General features: G+C 38.4%; 1 pseudogene; it reads left to right on the top strand.

The window, feature by feature from the left end:
- Positions 1-22,106, top strand: part of LOC149224682 (putative protein S-acyltransferase 7 pseudogene) — a 39,698-nt pseudogene extending 17,592 nt beyond the window's left edge.
- The last annotated feature ends 4,099 nt before the right edge of the window (positions 22,107-26,205 follow it).

Raw genomic sequence — 26,205 nt, 5'->3', positions numbered from 1 at the left:
TGGGTTTCTCCAAATCCTCATCATAGGGTTAAGAAAAAAATTTGTGTTCACTTTCATTTTGACTCATGAAAAGAGGAGAATCCTAACTTGTGTGAAAAGATAACTTGGTGACAACAGGGTCCTAATAGCATGGTGGCGCTTAGAGTACATGATTGGTTTGCTTGTATTTGCTTTAAAGTTTGTTTCTTTCCACTTCTTTAGGTTTTTTAAAGTCTTTTGGTGTTGTAAGAACCCCATACACTAACCCATGTGCAGGACAGGGATTAATGACCAGTAAAGAAATATTCAAGGATGATCAAGAATTTGAAAGAAGTTTCTCAAATTCTAGTAACAACTGGGATCTATGCTTCTCATGAAGAACAGATATTAACAATAGTCAATAACTTATTGTCTCTTAGAAACCATAAGGAAATCAACATGCCTCCTCTGATTTTGTGTGTCAGACTACCAAGGAGATCGAAAAATCATGGACCACATTAAGGGGGGAAGAGCCATTAGAACCTGAGATTGAAGAGTTTTTGACATGTCTATCTACAAATCCTATAAGAACACAAGGGGATAATTATTTGGTAATAGAAGATTTTCATGGCACTGTGAAGGAGGATATGCCAAGGGAACCAAATAAGGAAGTAAACCAAGAACATTTTGAGTTGATTGAACGTTGGTTTTAAGCAACTGTAAGGCCATATCACTCCTTCATCCTTTATTAATTTGTGATATCATCATAAAAGAAGTTGGTTCTTCATACTCAAGTATGAATTAAATAATATATTCTAAACCTAAGTATGAATGAATTTTTACACTTGTTACACACATGCTTACATTGGAAATATCCCTACACTTGAGGGGATATTTTTATTTTTATCAAGTAGAGTAGGATAGAGAATAAGTTTAAATACATGTTATATACTCCTGTATCATTCGATTAGTAATAATAAGGGACCACCTTTAGACAGAATCAACATAATGGTGGTAGCACTAGATCCTCTACCTTCTTTCAAAAACTAGGGACATGTTTCAACACAATGAGATGGAGATGGTAAGAAGGAAGGTAATCTTCCTATCTTTGACCCTTCCTTTTTCTTTTAATTTCAATTTGAAAATAAATATAATAAAATGTTGAGCTTACTCTGTCCCTTCTTATGCTCATTAAACTATGAAAAGGACATCTACCAAGTATAGGTAAATACATGTTTATTTGTTGTTGGTAGATTATTTATGGAAAATGAACCCTCCTAAAGTCTTCTTTAAGTTTTTCATACTCTTTAAAATTGGAAATATCGATGAGCATCAATCATTCCGGGCTTGAGAAAAATCCACAAGATAGTGTTTGAGTCTTCTTTAAGTTTTTCAAACTCATTAATGAAAATACCAATGAGCATCAACCATCACAAGCTCGAGCAAAATCCAAAGGATAGTGTTTGAAGAATATTCTTGAAGTATTTTAGACTTATTAAAATTGAAAAACTTTGGCGAGCATTAACTAACCTAGGCTCAACAAAAATCCACAGGAGAGTAGTTTAATTAAGAACGTGGAAACTTTTTCAAAACTTTGGTGGTATTTCCATGGAATCCATCCCAACAACCCTCACATTTTTTCATGAATTTGGTGAATATGATCCATTGATAGATTGGGTTAAGGATGAGTTCTTAACCTTCTGTAATTCCGAAGTTCTCTTATGGCTTCAAATGAACCAAAAACCATTAATTATTTAGTTCTTCACCTTGTTTCCACAAGAACATGCAAATTCTTAGGCATGCGGGAGTGGTTATTGGGACATATCTATCTCATTTTTAATCTATTCAAATTTGTTCAGCTTCCTTCAGTAGATCATCTCCAAGATTTTATAAGTGCATCTTTTTCCTGCTTTTAAAGGAACATGGCATTTCAACATTTCAACATCAAAATTTTCTCCAACCTTGCAAACTCAGTACAAGTATATATTCTTCTGGTACCAGAACTTACAATACCTACACTGATACTCATTCTACTATTAGGTCCAATTCCTACATTTTCACTACAAAAAATATATATCAGTAGGTGACTCCCTGTAGTAAGTATACGGTATGGACATTCTAAACACATTTTTGGCTATTAAGGTTGCTAGAATAAGTAAGGGTATGTAATTGTCTATTCTCTTATGTGCTTGTTCATGCCATCTAATGCTTCATTTACCTCATTAATATAATATTATGCTTATTGGTATTGTAACACCTTTGACTCCCATACCCTTATCCACTACTAATTCGGATTTTGGTGTCACGTTTCCATGCTTATCTTACAACAAATATTTGCAATTATGACTTGAAGTGATTTTCCTCGTTCATTCTAATGACAGGAGTCTCCCTATAAAAAAAAATTATGTGATGTCACTTCAATGTCACCTGTTGTAGTCATTGATATCATTGGCATTTGTTTTAATCGTGTTTTCTATTCAAACAAATGCACCTTTGATAGTTATGATTTGAAACTTCTCAAGGTATCGACTCTTGTATACATCACTCCTCTGTTTAGCATTATCCTACTTCATTTTTTCTTCCTTTGCACTCCCAATTTCATGTTCCTTCAAATTTTCTCAACAGGGGTACATAGGCACGAACCCTCTTCTTTTCAAGTCTTGGAGTAGATGCATGAATATCAGGACTGTAAAGAAAAAATAAAGAGAACAAGGTGGACCCCATTCTTCATGAAATTTCAAGGGTATAATGACTATGTAGCCATGCAATTCACTATAAGCTTCAATGGGAAAATGACATGTATTAGAAATTTGAAGCTAAAAGTTTAAGAAAAGATGGTTTCTATGGATAAAAGCTTGCAAAGAACTGGAGAATATTATTTCAAGGGCCAACTAGTACATCAAAATCTATGTAATCAATTCTTAAAATTAGAGCATAAGGATCTAGATCGGACAAAAGGAATTCCTAGGAGTTGGGTGAAGAATTTTTTTTGAGTTTGTTGGTGGTGTTACATAAATATCTTACATGTGAAGGTAGGTACAGACTAACCTTCTTGTATCATATGCATATTCTGCTCCATTTTGAAGAAAATATACCTATGAATTTCCCTTACTTTCTATGGATAAGTCTTGGAAAGATAGCTAGGAATGTCAAGTCATATTCTAAGAATCCAAAGATTAGTTTATTCCACCATGGGTTAGTTAAAATTCTAGTTATGAGATAAATTATCGAAGAAAAATAACAGTTGGAAGAAATTCATAGCCCAAATTTCTTATATGACTGCTAAATAAATTGAAGCTAACAATGGTAGTGAAAATGAGAGTGAACAGAACTAGAGGAGATAGACATTGAGAAGGAAACAAGTCATAAATTAGAAAATGAAAATGACATACAGGAAAATATAGATAGTGTGTATGAAAAACCTAGTAGTGAATGTTTCAAATGATCCAGGTGGATGTTGGTGGCCACCCACCTATCCCATTTGGACCCCCACAACTGACTCTTTTAGTTTTTCAATTTCCTAAATTGTAGCACAATTTACTATTTTTAGCAGTTTTTTGGGTCCTGAACTTCTGGAGCCGTTTTGAGGCCCTAAACGATGTTTTTTTGCAAAATCTAGGGGCAACATGGGTCCATGGACCGATGTTGCCCTTCCCAAAGTTGTAGTGCTGGGATAGATATTTCTCACAAGCTATTATGCGTGTCAAACGAAGATCGTATGCCAAAGTTACGACCCCGGGAAATTGATGTACCAATTTACCCAAACGGGGCCCATAATTTGGCCTTTCATCTTCTAGGGTTAGGTTTTGGGATGTGAAGGATTTTACATTGTTTCTCAACAATACATAGGCCTTCGAGCCTCATTGTAACACAGTTTAGAGGCATGTAGCCGCCACATCTCTTCTCAAAGATAAGCTACCATCGCCCTAGCTGGTTTATTTACAACTCTGTTTGTAAGCATATTTCAACGTTTTACATTAATGAAATGAAGTATTATCTCCATTGCATCTCTGTTTTTATGGTTATCTCTGTAATTTTTTTCATTCCTATTTAAATCTGGATCAGTGGTATCAGAGCGGTCTGCTTTTCCTCTATTTTTCTTTGCATGTCCCCGACAAGGTCAGGATATAAGGAGTTAGGGCTTGAACTAGTTGAACCTTTGCAAGACCAACCTCGCAAATCCCGATGGCCTCCCATGGCGAATGAAAAGAAAGACGAGGGGGCAGGAGATCCTATCAAAATATTGCTCGAAAAATCTAGCGACAAAGGAACGCGATGATGGATAGCTTTGCGCAGATCCTTTAGCAGCTACCCAAAGGCAACGCATCGACTTCCAGCAACTACTTTGGAAATGCCACACCGTTTAAGGTACAAGTTAATTTTGAAATCCCCATATTCGAGGGTAAAATAGATGCAGATTCCGTAGATAAATGGTTAAATCTGCTAGATGGGTATTTTTCTGGTCATGAATTCTCGAGTTGGGAAAAGATTTTTTTTGCTCTTCTCAAAGCAGCCCCCCACATCAAGGACTAGTGGGAAAGATACTACGAGCAAAAGGATGAAAATACGGGCTCACTATTTGCAGCCGCACCCACTTGGGATTCATTCTGGGATGCCGTCAAGGAGCAGTACTACCCTGTCAAAAGCTATGAGGACAAATACATCAGATGGACCACACTGCGGCAGGGGTGGGACCAAGATGTGCTGGAGTTCACAAACATTTTTCATACCATTCACACACAGTTGGGTATCAAGGAATCTAAGCTGCATTTGGTACTCAAATACCGCGGCTGCCTACATAGATACATCCAGGAAGAGATGGAGTTCCTAAACATCTCCTTGCTCGGCACGACATACCAATACGCTGTCAAAATCGAGAAAAAGTTCAAACAGAAGAAGCGAGACTTTGGATCTGCAAATCCAAAGACCAAAGGACAAAGCCAAGGTGAGGTGACTCAACACAACCCATCGAAGCCGCAAGAAAAGAACAACACCCTGAAGTTGAAGAAGGACACAGGAAAGTGGTGTGAGTTCCACAAGAGCCCCACTCACAACACAAGTGAGTGTCGAACCAAATAGTCGCTGGTGGCCGAGTTGAAGGCTTTTGAATCATATGCATGTTCCCACCCTGAGTCAAAACTTAATAAGGGGAATGGAAAAGGGAAGTAGATCATTGATGCGGAGCCCAGCGCTACTGTTGTCACCGCCAAGATCCAAAAGAATGAACCCGAAGATCCAGAGGAGGGGGAGCGTCTTTTCCACTCACAGATGTGGGTGAAGGGTTCGCCGTTGCAATTCATTGTCGACAGTGGCAGCCAAAAGAACCTCATTTCAGCAGAGGTCGTGAAGCAATTGGGCCTACCGACTACACCACACCCACAACCATACAGTATCGGGTGGCTTCATGAAGGACGAGATCTCAAAGTTTGCTAGCAGTGCCGCCTTCCCTATAGCATCAAACCCTTCACAGACGAGGTATATTGTGATGTTACACCTCTGGATGTTTGTGATGTATTATTAGGCTAGCCGTACTTATGGATGCGACATGTTGTGTATGATTCAAGGCCTCGTGCTGTCATTATTTCTTTGTGTAATTAATTATACAGGATACCAGAGGTAGCCCCACATACCGCCACCTCTTTGATCACTGCTAAGAAAGGCAGCAAGCTCATTTCCCAAACTAGGAAATTCATCTGTCTGGTTCGCTCCCAAAGTAAGGGGATGACCATTGCCACATCCATGACCCTCGCAAAGGGTTCCTCCATGCAGCAACAGCAGCAAAGGAATACGGTCATGACAGAACATAGGAACAACTTATCCTCACCCACAGGGGTACCACACAAGCTTCAGGTGGGCAATAAAGTTTGGTTGCATCTGCAGAGAGAACACCTTACAAGAGCCCATCAAAAGCTCCGACCACATCGACATGGTCCTTACACCATTACTAAAGTTGTGGGAAATAATGCTTTGGAGCACATCATTCCTCCATTCCATCGCCTGCACCAAGTATTCAATGTGTATTGCCCTCAATGCTTCCCACCATTACTGGACACATTCGAGATTGCAGAACAACTCACCAGGGACCAGGTTCAACAGATGGAGGAACTCAACGCAATGGGGACCATTGCTTCCTAAAGGGGGAGGAATGATCCAAGTGGACGTTGGTGGCCACCCACCTATCCCATTTGGACCCACACAACTGTCTCTTTCAGTTTTTTAGTTTCCTAAATTGTAGCACAATTTACTATTTTTAGCATTTTTTCGGGTCCTGAACTTCGGGAGCCATTTTAAGGGCCTAAACGACGTTTTTTGCGAAATCTGGGGGCAACATGGGTCCATGGACAATTTTTTCCCTTCCCAAAGTTGTACTGCTTAGATAGATCTTTCTAACAAGCTATTATACGCATCAAACGGAAATCGTATGCCAAAGTTACGACCCAAGGAAATTGATGTACCAATTTACCCAAACGAGGCCCACAATTTGGCGTTTCATCTTCTAGGGTTAGGTTTTGGGATGTGAAGGGTTTTACATTGTTTCTCAACAATAAATAGGCCTTCGAGCCTCATTGTAACATAGTTCAGAGGCATGTAGCCGCCACATCTCTTCTCAAAGATAAGCTACCATCGCCCTAGCTGGTTTATTTCCAACTCTATTTGTAAGCATATTTCAGTATTTTACATTAATGAAATGAAGTATTATTTCCGCTGCATCTCTGTGTTTATGGTTATCTCTGTAATTTTTTGTGTTACTGTTTAAATCCAGATCATAAAACCACTTGTTAGTTTTGATCCAAGAAAAGGTTTTAAGAAAGATGACGGTTTTGTGATCTGAATGGAACTTTACCCATGGTAATGTAACTAAAGGCCCTAAATAACTCACCCATGGTATTATCCACCCATGGTAATGTAAGTAAAAAAAAAGGCTATAAATAGCCAACCTCACTTTGTAAGAGGACATATGATCGAACACAATGTAGTTGCAGTCATCATTATGATCTAATGAAAATTAGTTTTCTAATTTATTTTCTGGGTTGGTTTGCTACATGGGTTTTCTTCTTTTGCTTCCAAGTGCATCAATTGCAATCATCATTATGATCTAATAATATTTAGTTTTCTAATTTATTTTTTGGGTTGGTTTGCTACATGGGTTTTCTTCTTTTGCTTCCAAGTGCGTCAATTACTCAGATCTTCGTGGCCACCCCAAACTCCGAATCAATGGTATCAAAGTGGGTAATGGTATCAGAGTGGGTTATGAATCCATGGGAATCATGGTTTTAAACTCCCATATCTAATTAGATGGGAAACACTACAAGTTGAACATCATTGTTAGTTGTATCCTTAATAGCAACACAAGTATGTGCTATATTCCTCTCCTTGTTCTCCTTAAAAGATAATTGGCCAAGGGATGTTGAACTTTATGCTATTGAGACTTGATGGAGGGGGTACACCTGGAAGATCTTGGCATCTTCTAGCCTCTAGCCATTACATACATTGTCAGTGGACACATTATGCCCACATCCAGCTCGAATTGTGCTTCCACCTGCTCAAATAATTCAGTACTATCACTTGCCTCATAAAACTAGTGAGTGATCGGACTTAGAAGCACTTTTTTCATATTTGGACTACAATGTGCCAGGACACCATGCTATAACGTCTCTCTGAGATTTTGATTTTTCACGTAGCTAGATCTAGACCCTGGATGGTCAATGATATTATTATTCTTCTTATAGTGGTGAGAAATTATGAGTAGGGCTGAGCAACACGCTACTATTCCTTCCTTCGCTCTCCAGTGTTGACATGAGTATTTTCTATCTTTTGGCCAGAAGATACAGATACTGTTGTTTGTGGTACAGGCAATGTATGTGCTGTAGAGACTGGCGTCGTTGCTGTTACAACAGGGGGAGGAGCAGGTGCTACTTCTGGAAGTGGACGGGGCAAGATGTGCTTCAACCTGTTATTTCTTTAATTTTTCCAGAAAAAGAATTGTTGGTGATGGGCCAATTCCTTGTTCGCTGGGGGTGCCATAGCACTGCGAAAACTAACATTTTGCAGAAGTCTAAGGAAAAATAAACAATGCGGGTATATAATAAATTTTATGTATTATGGGCATTTCTAGTATTGCGGATACTTTAAATAACCGATAAATACCTCATCATCGGAGTAATGATTTTGAGCCAATTATAGATGGATGTGGAGATGAATCTGAAATTCCTTTCCCAGGATCCATACTCTTTACTTTTTAAATGTGGCCTGTAACTTCTATGTCTTTTTGGGTCTGGAAAAAATATTCTGGCTTGTTTCATGCCATAATGCAATGACTTTTAACCGTCCTCGATTATTGTTTTTATTGCACCAATCATCTTCGGAGATCTAAATCGCGTCTTCGAATTTGGTTGTAGAAGACCTCCTTTCGTTTATAGTTTCTTTTCTGATTAGCTGGCCTTATTTTATGAATAATGTCTTAAGAGTGTGCATGGAGATGTTAGGATGTGTATGGTGATTGACCACCTTAAATTCAAATTCAATCAAGAGTGGTTTTGTTGGCTTGTGAAAATAGGGAACTATATCTATAGTGTGGATGATCGAAAAGGCTCTGATGCCCACTAGAGGAGTCTCTAGCAAATGGATCATCATCAACAAGAAGCATATGGACCCATCTCTTTATTCTTGTCAATAACGAGGAGAAGGAGGATGCATTGACCATGGTTTTCTACTTCCATCTCGGAGGCTTCTGCATGCTCTCGGTGAGTGACATTGCCTATGACATCTTCTGCCATAGGTTAGCCACACAACAAAGAGTGGTGGTTGTCTTAATTGGCTCTAAAGCACAAGTATCCCGCCACTTATGAAGATTTTTTCATATCTCTCACATGGTTCCACGTAGCGGGAGAAGGGGAGTCATATTCATCGTAGGTAGACACATTTTCGTTGAGCTTTGTTTGTGGGAGGACTTATTGCATCGTCAATTCCCATGGGATCAGAGACTGTGATACCAATGAATTGCAAAGGAGAGTTGCACTACAAAGATGAGAGTGAAGATATTATGGCAATCATAAAAGTAGCCTTCAAACTGTTGGGAGGAACAGTGAAGCCAGATACGTTCTTGGTTACGTTAGAGAATGGTTACAATCTTCAACTGTCAATTTTTGCAAGCTATTCTTCCAATAATATAAGTGACAGGGAGCAGAGGCACAACTCATGAACACAACACGTAAACAAAGAACACAAGACTTGGTTCCATTCATCGATCAACAGGTATTTATACAAGATTGAGAAACTTCTAGATATCAATTCAGGCGGTGGCTTCCTGAAGAAGCTTGCCCCTTTGTCAACCGTTTCTAGAAACCGCATTTAAATCTCTGTTGAAAATTAGTTCTAGGTAGTTGGAATTAGTTCTGGTTCCTTCTAACACTCCCCCTTAATTCCAACTATATAACAAACATCTGATATGCCTGGTGGTCTAAGTCTCGTCTAAGCTTACAACATAATTTGGATTTTCTACAATGCACAACTTACTTCTACACATTTCAAATTTAGCCTTTCCAAGAGGATTGGTGAATATGTCAGTGACATTTTCATTTGTATTACAATATGATAAGTCAATTTCTTTTGATTGCAATTTTTCTCTTACAAAGTGATGTTGTGTCTCAATGTGTTTTTTCCTTGCATGATATATAGGATTGTTTTCCAATTTAATGGTGCTTTGATTGTCACATCTGATTACTGTAGGTGTTTTTGTGTTTCTCCAACATCTTCAAGTATCCTCCTAAGTCATATTGCTTCAAAGGTAGCACTGCATAATGCTTTATACCCAGTTTCAGTGGATGACAATGAAATAGTTGGTTGTTTCTTACTGCTCCATGATATTGGTCCTGAACCAATATTGAACACGTATCAAGTAGTAGATTTTCTATCATCTGGATTTCCTGCCCAGTCAGAATCAGAATAACCTTCCAACTCAACATCAAATTCTGTTGAGAATGCAACAAGATGATGGAGCTTAGTGGAAAGAAGTCACCTTCACTAAGTGGGCTCGCAGGCTATTTTTGGCGCAAAGTCTATTTTCAGACTATGTCTATTTTTAGACATATGGATTATGGTCTATGAGTTGCAGGATGCTATTTGTGGATGATTGGTCATGTTGGTAAAAATAGATGGACTTCTATTTTTAGACATATGGGCGGTTTCTATTTTTAGATTGCCAGGCTAAAAATAGAACAGTCAAATATTATTGTCTCACAATAATATTTAGACTATAAACATTATCTTATCCTCTTGGAGCACTTCAGTTTGAGCTACAGATGTGGCACATGCAGCTGTCAGAAGGAAATACACTTTTCTTGTGGGTCAGTTGAGCTATTGCATGCAGGACTTCAGTTAGAACACATGTTGTTGAGTTTGGTGGAGTTGATGGAGTTGTGTTCAGTTTGACTTGGTTAAACTAGTTGTGTTTTAGTCTAACTAAAGAATACACTAGTGATGAGTTGTGTGAATTAAATTATTAATTAATTCACTATTTATTAACTCATAAAGCAACTAAAGAATACATCAGTTAACTTAGTGCATGTATAGTGCAGTGGAGACAGGTGTTAGAGGTTGAGATTGTTATTAGTTGTGACTACAGTGTGACTATAGTTGTGCATGAGATTTGCACATGCATGGATGGAGATTGCCCATGATGGCTTGCATATTATAACCAAAGGAATTCGATTTCACAGAGTGATTGATTTCCCTTGCAGGATTGCGCAGTGGAGGCAGGCAAAGCAGTGGAGGAGATTTGAGTTGTGATTGATCAAATCTGAGCTAGTTTTGTGTGTAACAGGTGGAGATAGTACTGAGTACTTGAGAGGAGTATTGTACTATGTATTGTTACATGTTCTCTATCATTATAATATACAAATAGTGTGGGGTTTTCAGCTGTATGTTTTCCCCGGGTTACATACTGTGTTAATGTGTGCATGCGATTGATGTTTCAATGTTTTTGATGCTGCTAAATTGATGATCAACATAGAGGAGGTTATGTATTGTGCATGTATTCCACAATAGTGCATAATCGGGATAATCTTTGCGAATAAGTGATTAATTATTCAAAATTTCTAGATGGTATCAGAGCAAGGTTGATCATCAAATCTACTATTCAGAAAGTGTTTACATTTTATTTCTTCAGGCAGAGTCTGTAATCGGGCCAGGTAGCCTCTGGATTCATCCTTCCTTTGGAAGGTGAGATATCTAGTAAAAGCCCATACAATCAATCTCTGTACGAGAAATACTTTGTTCTCACGAATTCTAGATCAGAGGCGATTGAGTTTTTTGAGCTGGTGGAATTCGAATTTGCAGTAGTGTTTTCTTGGTGTCAATGTGGCAATGTCTTTCAATGGATTGCAATTGGAGTATGCTCTTGAGGGAAGCTCGAACTATATTGCATGGAAGGATAGGATGGAGGCTGTGTTAGATGATAATGGGCTGAAGGAGTTCATAGAGGCTGAGGTCCCAAAGCCTACTGATGCTGCTGAAGCTGAGGTTTGGCAAAAGAAGACAACAAAGTGTCGAAGGATTCTGTTGGAGGGCGTGAAGGATCACATTGTGTCCAGCCTGCATGGAAAGGCTTCTCCATACTTGATGTGGAAAGCGTTGACAGATCTATTCCAAATCAAGAGTGATCAGAGGAAGCATGCTCAAGGGTAGACTCAGAAACATTAAATGCGAGAAGGGAGACAATATGCCCAAGTATATCACGAAGTTCACTCAGTGCAGGGATGAGCTGGGAAGTGTGGGGGTGACTGTCGATGATGAGGACTTGGTGAGCTTGGCTCTCCTTTGTCTTCCGAAGAGTTGGCATTCCTATCAGGACTCTGTCAATGATCAGGAGAAATTGCCAAGATGGGAGAGACATTGGTCAGATCTTGTGCAGGAGGAGATCAAGCGAAATATTAGGGACGAATCTTCATCAAAGGGACCTAATGAAGAAAATTGCAGTTTGGCTGCTAAAGCAAAGAAGGGGAAGAACAAGAAAGCTTCTCATTCCGATGTGAAAGGGAAGAAGCAGGACATGTCCAAGGTGAAGTGCTTTCACTGTCACCAGCACAGACACTATGCCACTAATTGTCCGCAGAAGAAGAAGAACAATTAAGCTGCTGGATCTGCAGCAGGAGAGGCTCTAGCCTCGCAGTTTGAGCTTGAATTTTCATTGATCACATGCTTGGTTTCAGGTGTGATGGGATCGGTATGGTTCTTGGACAGTGGTGCGTCTTTTCACATGACAGGAGATTGAGATTTGTTTTCTGATACAGAGGAGAAAGATCTTGGAGTGCACATCGAGATGGGCAATGATGGTAGATACAGTGCGACCGGTATCGGTACCATTTCCTTTGAGAGGGATTCTGGTAAACCCTTCATATTGAAGGAAGTGATGCATGTTCCAAGATTGAAGAAGAATCTTATCTCTGTGGCGATGTTAGAAGACAAGGGATATGATGTTGTTTTCAGCGAGGGAAAGGCTTTCCTGCACAGCAAGACAACTGGAGAAACCCGGAAGATAGGGGTTCAAGTGAGGAACCTTTATCAGTTGCATGTAGATGGCTACGTAGCAATGGCATGCAAGGCAGAAGGATTGGTGAGCCGGGATGATGGCGAGCTGTGGCACAGGAGATTGGGTCACCTTCACCATGGAGCCTTGAAGATACTGCAGGAGATCACTACTAGGCTTCCTAAAGGCACTCTTGCACAGTCAGATCAGTGCAAGGGGTGTACTTTGGGAAAGTTTGTGAAAGCCACCTTTCACGAGAAGGATAGTCGTGCCACGGCGATCCTTGAGAGAATTCACATAGACATGTGTGGACCTTTCTCAGTAGCTTCGACAACAAAACACAGGTATTATGTGATCTTTGTTGATGATTTCTCTCAAAAGTGCCGGATCTTCTTCATGCAGAAGAAGAGCGAGACATACTCAAAGTTTTGTGAGTTCAAAGCACTGGTCGAGAAGGAGTCAGGGAAGAAGGTGAAGGCTCTTAGGAGCAACAATGGTGGTGAATACATCTCTGACGAGTTCAAGGAATTTTGCAGTGTAGAAGGGATTCGAAGAGAGCTCATAGCTCCCCATAACCCACAGCAGAACGGGGTTGTCGAGCGGAAGAACAGAAAAATCGTGGGTGCTGCACGAGCGATGTTGCATGATCAGGGCCTACCCCTTCACTTGTTGGCAGAAGCATGCAATACTACAGTATATGTGCAGAACCGTTGTCTTCACAGGATACTTGGCATGAGTACACCCGAGGAGGCTTATTCTGGTAAGAAGCCTGATCTTTCTCATTTGAGGGTTTATGGTGCTAACGTTTACATGCATGTAACGAAGGATGCCAGGAAGAAGTTGGAGCCCACCACAGAGGTTGGGATATTTGTGGGGTACACTGATACGCCCCACAACTATCGTGTGTATTTGCCAGACAGTGGTAAGACTGTTGTGCGACCCGATATAAAATTTCAGGAGGAGAAAGCCATGAAGTGTTCGCTTGAGAGGGAGCCACACTTGCATGCAGATGAGGAGCTATTAGTTCCTAAGGATGAGCTTCACGATGTGGATCAGCCACAAGACGAAGTTCATGGAGTGGAAGAGACCACTCAAGCAGCGCCAACCATCAGAGGGCGAAAGCGCTTGACAAAAGCTGAGCGATTGGCTCAAGATGCAGAGAAGGTTGTAGGACCACCTACAGCTCAACGTAGACAGAGACAATCACTCGATCAGTACACTGGATACATGGCTCTTGTGAGCAAATGTGTTGTGACTGAGCCATCCTCTTTCGAGGAAGTTGTGGAGGATCCCACATGGGTAGATGCCATGGTGGAAGAGTATGATTCGATTGTCAGAAACAGTGCATGGGAGATTGTACCAAGACCGGAAGGGAAATCAGTGGTGGGTTTGAGATGGATCTCCAAAGTTAAGTAGGCAACTGACGGGAGTGTGGAGAAGTACAAGGCAAGATTTGTTGCCTAAGGCTTTTCACCAGATAGAGGGGATCGATTATGAAGATACCTTTGCACCTGTCGCAAGGTATTCTTCCATACGGACGATTCTTGCTCTCTCAGCGTAGATGGGGTGGCACATTCATCAGATGGATGTGAAGAATACATTCCTCAACGGAGTCATTAAGGAGGAGGTGTACATAGAGTAGCCCGAAGGTTTCAAGATCTTCAGCAGCGAGTCGCATGTGTGCAGGCTCAAGAGAGCGTTGTATGGGTTGAAACACGCACCATGTGCTTGGTACACACTGATATACAGTTATTTCACCAGACTTGGATTCTCCAAGAGTGAGGCGGATCCTAACCTATACTAGATTGTGGTGGAGGGTAAGTTGCTTATCATTGTACTTTATGTAGATGATTTGATTCTAACAGGTGATGAGCTGTTGATACTTTCATGCAAGGATGATCTTGCTAAGGAGTTTTAGATGAAGGACTTGGGCCTCCTTCATTATTTCTTGGGATTGGAAATTTGGTAGTGCAGTGATGGACTATTTTTTTCTCAAGGTAAGTATGCTCGAGAGATACTGGAGAAGTTCAACATGCATGGCTGCAAGCCTGTTGATACTCCTCTTCCTGGAGGTTGGAGGAAGGAGGATGCCACTTCAACAGAAGAAGTGGATGCCACTGTTTATCGACAGTTGGTGGGGTCACTTATGTATCTGGTCAATACACGACCCGATATATGTTATGCTGTTAACCAGCTTCCACAAGCCATGGTTAATCCAACCAAGCTCTTCTTGAAGGCAGGCAAGCATGTATTGAATTATTTGAGAGGCACATCGGGATATGGATTGTGGTACAGACAGGAGGATGAGGTGAAGCTATGTGGCTTCACAGATGCAGATTGGACAGGGAGCCCAACAGACAGAAAGAGCACATCTGGAGGAGTCTTCAGTATCGAGTCGACAACAGTTTCTTGGTACAGCAGGAAGCAGAGATCTGTGGCGCTCAGTTCAGCAGAGGCCGAGTATATGGCAGCAAGTTTGGCTGCATGCGAGGCTATATGGATGAGGAAGATCCTGGTTGGGTTGTTCGGTTCTCACTTGGAGCCTACTGTGATTTACTGTGATAACCAGAGTTGCATTTAACACTCTGCTAATCCAGTATTTCATGATAGATCTAAGCACATTGATATCAGGTACCATCATATCAGAGATTTTGTGTAGCGGAGATTCATGTTACTTTCATACATTCCAACGGAGGATCAGGATGCTGATATCTTGACGAAGGCGCTCACCAGGAGCAAGTTCGAATACCACCGAGGAAGGATAGGGGTTGCTGATAATCCATATCTTGTTGAGAGGGAGTGTTGAGAATGCAACAAGATGATGGAGCTTAGTGGAAAGAAGTCGCCTTCACTAAGTGGGCCCGCAGGCTATTTTTGGCCAAAGTCTATTTTTAGACTATGTCTATTTTTAGACATATGGATCATGGTCTATGAGTTGCAGGATGCTATTTGTGGATGATTGGTCATGTTGGTAAAAATAGATGGACTTCTATTTGTAGACATATGGGGGGTTTCTATTTTTAGACTGCTAGGCTAAAAATAGAACAATCAAATATTATTGTCTCATAATAATATTTAGACTATAAACATTATCTTATCCTCTTGGAGCACTTCAATTTGAGCTACAGATGTGGCACATGCAGTTGTCAGAAGGAAATACACTTTTCTTGTGGGTCAGTTGAGCTATTGCATGCAGGACTTCAGTTAGAACTCATGTGGTTGAGTTTGGTGGAGTTGATTGTGGAGTTGATGGAGTTGTGTTCAGTTTGACTTTGTTGAACTAATTGTATTTTAGTCTAACTAAAGAATACACTAGTGATGAGTTGTGTGAATTAAATTATTAATTAATTCACTAATTATTAACTCATAAAGCAACTAAAGAATACATCAGTTAACTCAGTGCATGTACAGTTCAGTGGAGACAGGTATTAGAGGTTGAGATTACTATTAGTTGTGACTATAGTGTGACTATAGTTGTGCATGAGATTCGCACATGCATGGTTGGAGATTGACCATGATGGCTTGCGTAGTATTCAATTTCACAGAGTGATTTATTTCCCTTGTAGGATTGCGCAGTGGAGGCAGGCAAAGCAGTGGAGGAGATTTGAGCTGTGATTGATCAGATCTGAGCTAGTTTTGTGTGTAATAGGTGGAGATAGTACTGAGTACTTGCGAGGAGTATTGTACTATGTATTGTTACATGTTCTCTATCATTATTATATACAGATAGTGTGGGGTTTTCAGCTGTATGCTTTCCCGGGGTTACATACTGTGTTAATGTGTGCATGCGATTGATGTTTCATTGTTTTTGATGCTGCTAAATTGATGATCAACGTAGAGGAGGTTATGTATTGTGCATGTATTCCGTAATAGTGCATAATCGGGATAATCTCTTTGAATAAGTGATTAATTATTCAAAATTTCTACAAATTCATCAGTATACATAATACCAAAATTAAGTGTTCCTTTCAGATATCGAAGGACTTTCTTTGTTGCTTTCCAATGGCTTTCACAAGGCTTAGCCATGAACTGACTCAGTATGCTGACAAAATATGCTATATCTGGCCTGGTAGTGGTGAGATAGTTCAGACTTCTCACCAGTTGATGGTACATAGTTCCATTCAGCTCTCTGGTTCCATCATCACTGCACAATTTGACATTCTGTTCTAAAGGGGTAGATGTTGTTTTGCATTCAATCATGTTGAATCTTTTAAGAATTTCCCTTGTATATTTTCTTTGTGTGATTAGTGTCTTACCAAGTTCCCTCCAAACTTCAAGACCTAAACAATAATGCAATTCACCAAGATCCTTCATCTCAAATACATGTGACACCTGATTTTTAATTTCCTCAATCACCTTGCATGCATTTCCTATTATGATAAGATCATCAACATATACATATATTAAAGCAACATTCTTGTCTTCATCTTCCTTGATGTACAAGTTAGGATCATTCTTGCTTCTCATAAAACCTTTCTCATAAAAGAAAGAATCAATTTTCACATACCATGATCTTGGTGCTTGTTTCAAGCCATATAAAGCTTTCTTTAACCTGCAAACCAGATGATCCTGTCCCTGTTTTACAAACCCTTCAGGCTATACTAAATAAACTTCTTCTTTTAACTCACCATTCAAAAATGCTGATTTGACATCTAACTGATGCATTTTCCAATTATATTTTGTAGCTAATGCAATCATGATTCTAATTGTGTTCAACTTAGCTACAGGTGCAAAAGTAACTTCATAATCAATTCCCTCCTTTTGTGAATATCCTTTTGCAACCAATCTAGCTTTATGTTTATCAATACTTCCATCAGCATTAAATTTAGATTTATAAAGCCATTTGCATCCTATGGGAACTTTGTTTTTAGGCAATTTTGTTAATTCCCATGTGTCATTCTTCATTATAGAGTTATATTCTTCATTCATTGCATTTCTCCATTCTTCATATTCTTTAGCTTCATCATAGCTTGAAGGTTCTACAACATTCATAACATGAGACATTAATGCATAATCTTTATACTTTACAGGTACCTGACTTTGACGTGATGACATTCTTGTAGTTTTACTGCTTTCATATTTCTTTTTGCTCTGCGGAGTCCCCTCTCCTCTTCTTGGAGTATCATGACTGCTTGATGCTCCTTGCTCTTCAGCTTGTTTCTATTCCTGTGCTTGTTCTTGTTCTTTTTCAACACTTGTATCTATTTTGACATAATCATCAATATCATGCCACACACTAGTATTATTTATTTTATCACCTTCATTTGTATTCTCATGAAACACCACATCCCTACTTGCAAGCAGTCTATGAGTACTGGGATCAAACAACTTGTATGCTTTCTGATTATCACAATAACCAATAAATATGCACTTAATTGACTTTACATCAAGTTTTCTTCTTTCATCTTTTGGAATATGAGAAAATGCCTTGCAACCAAAAACTCTTAAATGACTCACTTTTGGTTTGTACGCATAAAATACTTCAAAAGGTGTTTTAAGCTCTAAACTTTTGGTTGGACTTTTATTTTTCAAATAAACAGCAATATTAATGGCTTCAGCCCAAAAAACATTAGAGATATTTTTACCTTGAAGAATACTACGTGCACATTCAACTAGTGTTCTGTTTTTCCTCTCAGCAACTCCATTTTGTTGAGATGTTTGTGGCACTGTAAATTGTTGCAAAATCCCATTGCTTTTACAATATTGATTAAATTCTATTGATTTGAATTCTCCCCCGTGATCAGATCTCAAAATTTTGATGGAATTACCAGTTTGTTTTTCTACCATATTCTTAAATTCTTTAAAGTACTCAAAAACATCACTCTTTCTTCTTATGAAATAAACCCATGTATATCTAGATCTATCATCCACAAAAATAAGAAAATACCATGCTCCACCAATAGATCTAGTTTGCATAGGTCCACATACATCAGTATGAATTAATTCAAGTATTTCCCTTTACCTTTTTTCTTTATGTATAGGAAATTCCTCCCTATGTTGCTTGCTAAGTACACATGCTTCACATTCAACATGATCATTCTTCAAGGCAGGAAGCCCTTCAACCGTTGTGTTCTTTTGAAGTAGCATTAAATCTTTGTGATTTAGATGTCCATACCTTTGATGCCATAGATCTACTATTGATATTGTTGTATATTCCAACGCTTGATGACTTTTCCTGGTCACATCCAACTTATACAAGCCTCCAACTCTAGTTCCTGTGGCAATAACCTTCTACTTATCTTGAATATCTTTTACTACACATTGTGATTTAACAAATTCCACCTTCAAATCTTCGTCAATAATAGTAGAAATAGAGATTAAATTCTTTTTGATATCAGGAACATACATCACATTATGGATCTGTTTCTCTTGTCCATTAGGCAAATTCACACCTATTACTCCATAACCTTGAACTTTAAGTGATTTGTTATCTCCTAGAAAAACATATGTTCCATCAATGTTTTCATGATATTCATCAAACCACTCCTTATTACAAGAAATATGTAGTGATGCACGAGAATCAATGAACCAAGCATTCTTATCATCATTTTCCACAGACAATGCAGCATCAAAAACAAACAATTTAAGATTTTTAAATCCATCATTGATTGAGGTATCTTTGTCCAAAAAATTTCCAATATGCCTTCTGTTTCTTTGCCTAGACTCATTATATTTCCGTTTATAACAATCTTTAGAATGATGTCCAGGTTTGCCACAATAATAACACTCATCATTTCTCTTATGGATTGGAAATTTAGAATGTGTCATACCTTTTTGTTTTGCTTGAAACTTGCCTCCTTTGTTCTTGTCCCATGGCTTGCCTCTGTATGGATATTTTCCCTTGGCCACCAATGCCAAATCTGAACTGCTAGAGCCCAAATTAAAGCTCTTCATCCTCTCCTCCTCTTGTAGAAGAATTCCTGTCAATTCATCAAATGAAGGGGGTTTCTCTCTAGCTGCAAGACTTGAAACAAAAATTTGATAATCTTGCACTAAGCCATTTAATATGATGGTAACTAAGTTAGTACTAGACACCTTTTCACCAATATCTGCTAACTTATCACTTAACTCTTTGACACGAGATATGAAATTGCTTATACTTTCATTTGCTTCCATTTTTAGAGATAAAAGCTTAGTCTTCAAAAACAAGATTCGGTTTGTATTTGTTGTTTCATACAAACCCTTCAACATATCCCATGTTTCTTTTGATGTCTTGCAATCTCTTATGTGAGGAATAATGTTGTCCTTTAAGGACATACGCAGCAACACCTTTTCTTTTGTCTCCCTTCTCTCCCAATCTAGAATAGAACCTACAACTGTGGGTTTGGGCTCATCCCCACTCACAATGGACCACAAATTATTTCCTTCTAAAATAGTTATTAACTTGAATTTCCAATTCACATAATTTTCTCCATCAAGTTTGGTGGATTCATTCATATAAGTATCAAGCAACAAATTTGCCATGATGAAAAAAACTTTCTCCAATCACCAAAAAAAAATAAAAAATTATCTTTCACAATTTCAATATTTCCTTACTCAATAATAAAGTGTCAGGATAAACCAAATTTCCAACAAGAAATACCTCTGGACTCTTATTTTGTTGTTTATCACATCCACTATATTGGCACCTCCACACTCCTCTTTATACTACGAACAACATATCTCTATAAAAAACAATCCATTTTTTTTGTTCTTTTCGCCTCAGAGGTAGTGACAAAAAGCATTCAACATGCATTTTTCTGATAATACATGCAATATAAATACATCACCAGCACAACATTAAAAGATATCGATTTAATAGCAATGGTAATCGACCAACCCCTTTTCCTTCAAACGTAAAAGAGAAAAACCATACAGAATGAAACACAGAAGAAATAGAGGATTAAAGCTATGAAATGGAAAGAAGAATCACAGGCAACACCAACACAAATGGATTACTAGATCTACCAGTAAGCGCGACACTTGTGATTGCAGTCCAAGTTGCATCCTCTGCCGCCACCGCCAGTACATCCAGGACCTCCCAAGCTCACAGCACATAGCTCACCACACTTCCGCTGCTCACACCAGGCTGAAAAAAAATAGATCACCAACACGTTGTTGTTGGTCTGCTCCAACATAGGAATACGTAGTACTGAGATCTATACTGACACAGCTCACAGCTCCTATACACCGATATCTCACCTCCTTATACACTCCACCGAGCCTCACACAACTCTCGACCTCACACCTGCTCTGATACCATGATAGAGAGCAGAGGCACAACTCATGAACACAACACATAAACATAGAACACAAGACTTGGATCCATTCATTGATTAACAGGTATTTATACAAGATTGAGAAACTTCTGGATATCAATTCGGGCGGTGGCTTCCTGAAAAAGCTTGCCCCTTTGTCAACCATTTCTATAAACCGCATTTAAATCTCTGTTGAAAATTAGTTCTGTGTAGTTGGAATTACATCTGGTTCCTTCTAACAATAAGTAGCAGTCACCTTTGTGAGTCCATTGAGTGCAGAGCCAATGCTATGTTGGGGTTTGACGGAGTGGTCAAGCACAAATTCTTCTTGGACATAGCCACGACCATCATCGTCTCTAGGAGCGAGAAGAGAGTATATCAATCTTGTAAAGGAAGCAATAATTTTGGGGTTTCACAGAGTGGTCAAGCACAAATTCTTCTTGGACATAGCCACAACCATCATCGTCTCTAGGAGCGAGAAGAGAGTATATCAACCTTGTAAAGGAAGCAATAATTTTTTCTTTGCTGGGAGGTGTATATTTGGGCCAGATGTGAGGTCACTATTTTTTACGTTTGTTCTCCTCCTCATTCCAAGAATGACATTCTGTGTATTTGTTGCAAGATAACTTATGGGTAAGCTTTTGCAATGTGTTGGAGTCTCCGTACTGGTTATTGAAGTGGTATTGGTCTTCACAATATATGTTCTACTTCTTCTTCTCACATTCGAAAGGGATCTTGGAATACTCTCTCAAAATGCACACTTTCCTAATCGTGAAGAACATTACGATGTTGCTAGTTTGAGACCAAAGTCAATAGGTGGGAAGACTCCACATCTACAATTACCTCTTACAAAATATGTCAGGAAAAATTATTGTGATACGTGTACGTTGTATCATCCACCATGATGTTTCCACTACCCTATATACAATAATTGTATGAAACATATCATCATTGCCCATGGTTAGGGAAATCCATTGCGTTGTGCAACTACTATTCTTGTTTTATTTAGGTTAAGAAAATTAAGGTAGCAGATGATGTTATTGTTTGGAAAGCTATGTCAAATAACACTAATATTAATTGTGCTCATATTGTATACATTATTTTCAGTTTTGTTTGTTAGCGGACTAGCAACACTACATCTCTATCTTCTTGGCTCAAATCAAAATTTCAAATATCAACATGATATAAGAGAAAATCCTTACAACAAAGGAGTAATACACCATTTCAAAGAAGTAATTTTTCCAAGCATCCCGCCATTGAGGAATTCTCAAGCCTTTATAACATCTCATTGGATAGTGATAATTTACAAAGATAAGCCACCATATTTCTACCAGATAGATCGACAAGCAATCTCGAGGTTCATTACAGGGTATCTCTATCCTTGAACCCTTGTTCATCATGGTTAGGGGTCAACCACACAAAACCATTTACCAAAAAAGTCCATTTTCTCAACCACACACTGTCCACATCATAGTTGGCCCACCAACATTACAGGATATCTCTATCTTCGGCTCTTCATTCATCATGGTTATGGGTCAACTACACAAAGCCCTTGTCCTCAAAATCCATTTTCTTGGCCACACACTGTCAATATCACAGTTGGCTCGCAAGCATTACAAGGTATCTCTATCCTTGGATCTTCATGCATCATGGTTATGGGTCATCCACAAACCCTTGGTTATGGGTCAACCATGCAAAACCCTTGTCTTCAACAACACTTGGTCATCCACAACTCGTCTTCGACAAAGGCTTCTCCAGAGGTAACTTCATGCAATGGGGAGCATTGCTTCCTAAGGGGGAAGAAATGATCCAAATGGACACCCATGTTATTTTCCCACCCATTGTAATGTAACTAAAAAAAAGGCTATAAATAACCAGCATCACTTTATAAGAGGGAAGATGGTCCAACACAATGTAGTTATAATCATCATTCTGATATAACAAAAATTAGTTTTCTGATATATTTTATGGGTTTGTTTTCCACATGGGTTTTCTTCTTTTGCTTCTAGGTGCGGAAATTACGCAGATCTTGGGGGCCACCTCGAGGATCTAGATCATTTTGAGCCCGAGAAGGATTCTGAAAGACATAAAAAAACCCACAGAGGATATAGATTTTTTTACAGAGAATATGCAAGTGAAATTAGGTAGAAAATCAAGAAAAATGTGAAAGTTATAGATGGTTACCAAAACCATAATTCAATTAACGTTGAAGTGTTTGTATTCAAGTATCGTAGATCTAGGAAAGTTAATTTTTTTACTGATACCCCTTTGCCTATATCCTCAAAACTTGTCACTCGACAAGCTACCAAAAGTATGACTCGTAGGTCATATTTGTTAAAACCTACTTCATTCACATCCAAACTTGTGTCTATTCCACCATCTCTAGAAGAAATAGCTATTACCCCAACCTTATAATCGACACAAAATCAAATTGTTTCTCCTACTAAGAAGGGAGCATTTCAGTCACCTACAAACTCCATTGAAGAAGCAAGAAAGGAACATACTATGAAACTATCCGAGATCATAGCCAAGGTAAGGCAACAAATGGGTATGAATAAAAAATAAAAATAAATCAAAAGCACAAGGTGTTGACTATCTAGGTTTAGAATATCAGAAGAATAACCCTACTGCTGATTAAAACCATGATGAAATGCCTTCTTATTCTTCCAAGTCACAAAGGAGGTTATCAAAAAGATATATGAAATATATAATTGAAAAATTGCAGAGGAAAATTAAGATATTGAAAGAATAATTAGCATAATATGTTATTCTGGATAGGCACATCAAACTAGAGAATGAATTATTGAGAACGCAGAATCTTGGGTTGCAAAGAAGAAATGCTAGAATCAGTCAACGAAATAAGAAGTTGCTTAACTTGGGTCGAGATTGGTGTGATGAAACAAAGAATCATATCCTCTACAATTGAATTCTTAAGATAGTAATTTGATTACCTATCAAAAAGGTAGTTATAACAATGATAAAGGGTTAAACATTTTAATCAATACTGCTAGGATCTAGTTGTTCGAGTACAATTTTGAAAAGTTGCAAGTTTTTGTTGCATGAGGACATGCAATGATTTCGACAAGGGGGGAAATGTTGGGTTCATATTTTTTCATCTTTTTCCTACTATGATTATCCGTTTTTTCTCACCATTTGCATTAGTTCTCACGAGTATCAATCTTATTTACCTACGATTTTGCATTAAGGGTCTCCTTTGAGCACAAAGAAGTAGAATTATTATTCCAAGATTGTTTTTTATGATTTTTAATAGTTTTAAATGGTTTTGGATGTATTAAGCTGATTACTAACTTGTAGGTGGAAATCTAAACTAAAGAAGATAGGTAAAGGTACTAGTAATTGGTCTAGTGCCTACATTAGTAGCTACAAGCATTGGGTTCCATCAGCTACACACATATGATACAGGCATATTGTAGGAGCTTGAAACTTATGAAATGGATTCTAGATGGTGTATGATGGTTTCTGGGTGTTGAGAAGTCAAAGTTGGATCCCTTCAAGGCATTATGCATATGTTCCATGTCATGGGTTGAGCCTTCAAACAATTTTCAAGGTGAACAAAATTGGTCAAATATTATGAGTTGGCTAATGGTTTGAGATTACTATATTAGAAAGAAAATCCTTACCCTCATGTGCTTCGTGTCATGAGGATAAGGATTTATAACATTTTTTTTTTCGATTTCCTATCCTAGTATCTAATTCAAATATCTATGTGTCTATCAAACTTTTTGCTAAGATCTTGTAACAATTCAACTCTAATTTACATTTTTAGCTCTTTAAATATGATCCTTATGAGATCATGAGGGGGTGATAGGAAGGATATACTAGTGTTGTTCCTTTTGAATACTTTTTATGGTGATGCTATAAAGTTTTGTGACGATTATTAAAATCTTTATGTTGTGTTAGCATCAAGTTTACACCTTCATTTCAAGTCAATGATGCCAGTCTAGCTTTTTGCAAGTCATAAATCATGTAAAGGGGGTTTTGTATTCATTATAAGGTTTGATAAGCCTAGGGAAATGTGTCTTTAAAACTCTTTTACCTAACTCTAAGCCTATGAAAAATTTCTCTTAGTGATTTGACCTATAGTAAAAAATCAGGTGGTGCTACAAAATGTTTTTGTAGCGCGGTGTTACGAAATGTTTTCATAGCGCGACATTACGAAATGTTTTCGTAGTGCTTTTAAAAAAAAAGTAAAACTTGGTTTCTAACCCATTAAGTCATATTTTTTGAGCACTTGTAAAATAATGGTCCTCCTCCTGCATGATGTGACATTTGCCAACATTTTTGAGCCCATTTGAGTCGTTCTAAATCAAACCCTAGTTTGCCCTGTTTTGCTTAAAAAGGGGCTTTCCAACAAACCCAGTTTTATTGTTTTCCAGTGTAGAAAGGGTGCTATTTGTCTTGCAGTCCCCTGTTAGGGTATTTCAAGGTTAGTAAAGGTTTGGAAAAATGGGTCAGTTTGGCCACGTGAAGAGGTTCGAACCTCAGGCATGTACTTCAAAGTGTACCCTGAAATGCTTGATCTTTTCAATAGTGTAGGTTGGGAACCAATATTTAAAAAATTTAATGGGTATAACCTTAGCTAGTTCCATTATTTTATCTTCTCTTTCGATTGCAAGATAGCTAGAATCAGGACATTATAATTCCCTGTCACAGAATAGTTGACTGTTGAAGCAATGCGTTTGCCATTAGAAGATGAAAGGTGGTTCACGAAGCATAGGTTTTTCAATGTGGATTTAAATTCCTTCTTGAAATAAGACTGCCCAAATCAAGGCTCAGATGCAAGGGTCCTCCAAAGCAAACTGAAAACCTCAATGGGATGTTACACTCATAATTGTCTACCTTTTCTTCACCTGTGAAGGTAGGTATTCCAAATCTTACCTGCACCACATGAGGTTTCTATGTCACTTAGCAGGTTTTAGGAAAAAGAATTTGCCATATTTCCTACACTAGAATTGAAAATGTGTACTAAGGCAAGGAAGAGACCTGAATTACAAGCTCATGATATTTGTCATCACAATCTCATTAATATTTTATATACTAATGAGTTGAAAAAGAAAGTATAACACTTAAGGAAAATGAGGAAAAAGAACCCAAACCCACTCGTACATAGAAGATCAAAAAGAGACCAAAACAAAGTTCCTTCTCAAGCTGTAGCCCAGGAATTACAATTACAAAGTTTTGGCATGATTTCTAGGTTCATGCATCAGTTGGCTACAAGGACAAAATACGAGTTTAGCTTCAGAGATCAAGCCTGTAAGGAAGTAGACCATTCCATATTCTATCTTGCAGCAAACAACTCGTTATTCTTCCAGGATACTAGCAGCAAAAACATATAAAATCTTTGTACTCTGTTTTGACCAGGGATTATCTACCAGATTAGGGATCAGAATAGCTCATATGATAAGGTTTCTATATTTTTTGTCAATTAAACTCTTAAATATTATGTAAATATTTTTTAATTAT

This window comes from Pinus tabuliformis, chromosome Q (assembly GCF_031772625.1).
Source record: "Pinus tabuliformis cultivar Carrire ecotype Pingquan chromosome Q, CPIR1, whole genome shotgun sequence".
Classification (NCBI taxonomy): Eukaryota; Viridiplantae; Streptophyta; class Pinopsida; order Pinales; family Pinaceae; genus Pinus; species Pinus tabuliformis.
The sequence above is the reverse complement of the archived record's forward strand: the minus strand, read 5'-3'. Positions and strand labels throughout refer to the sequence as shown.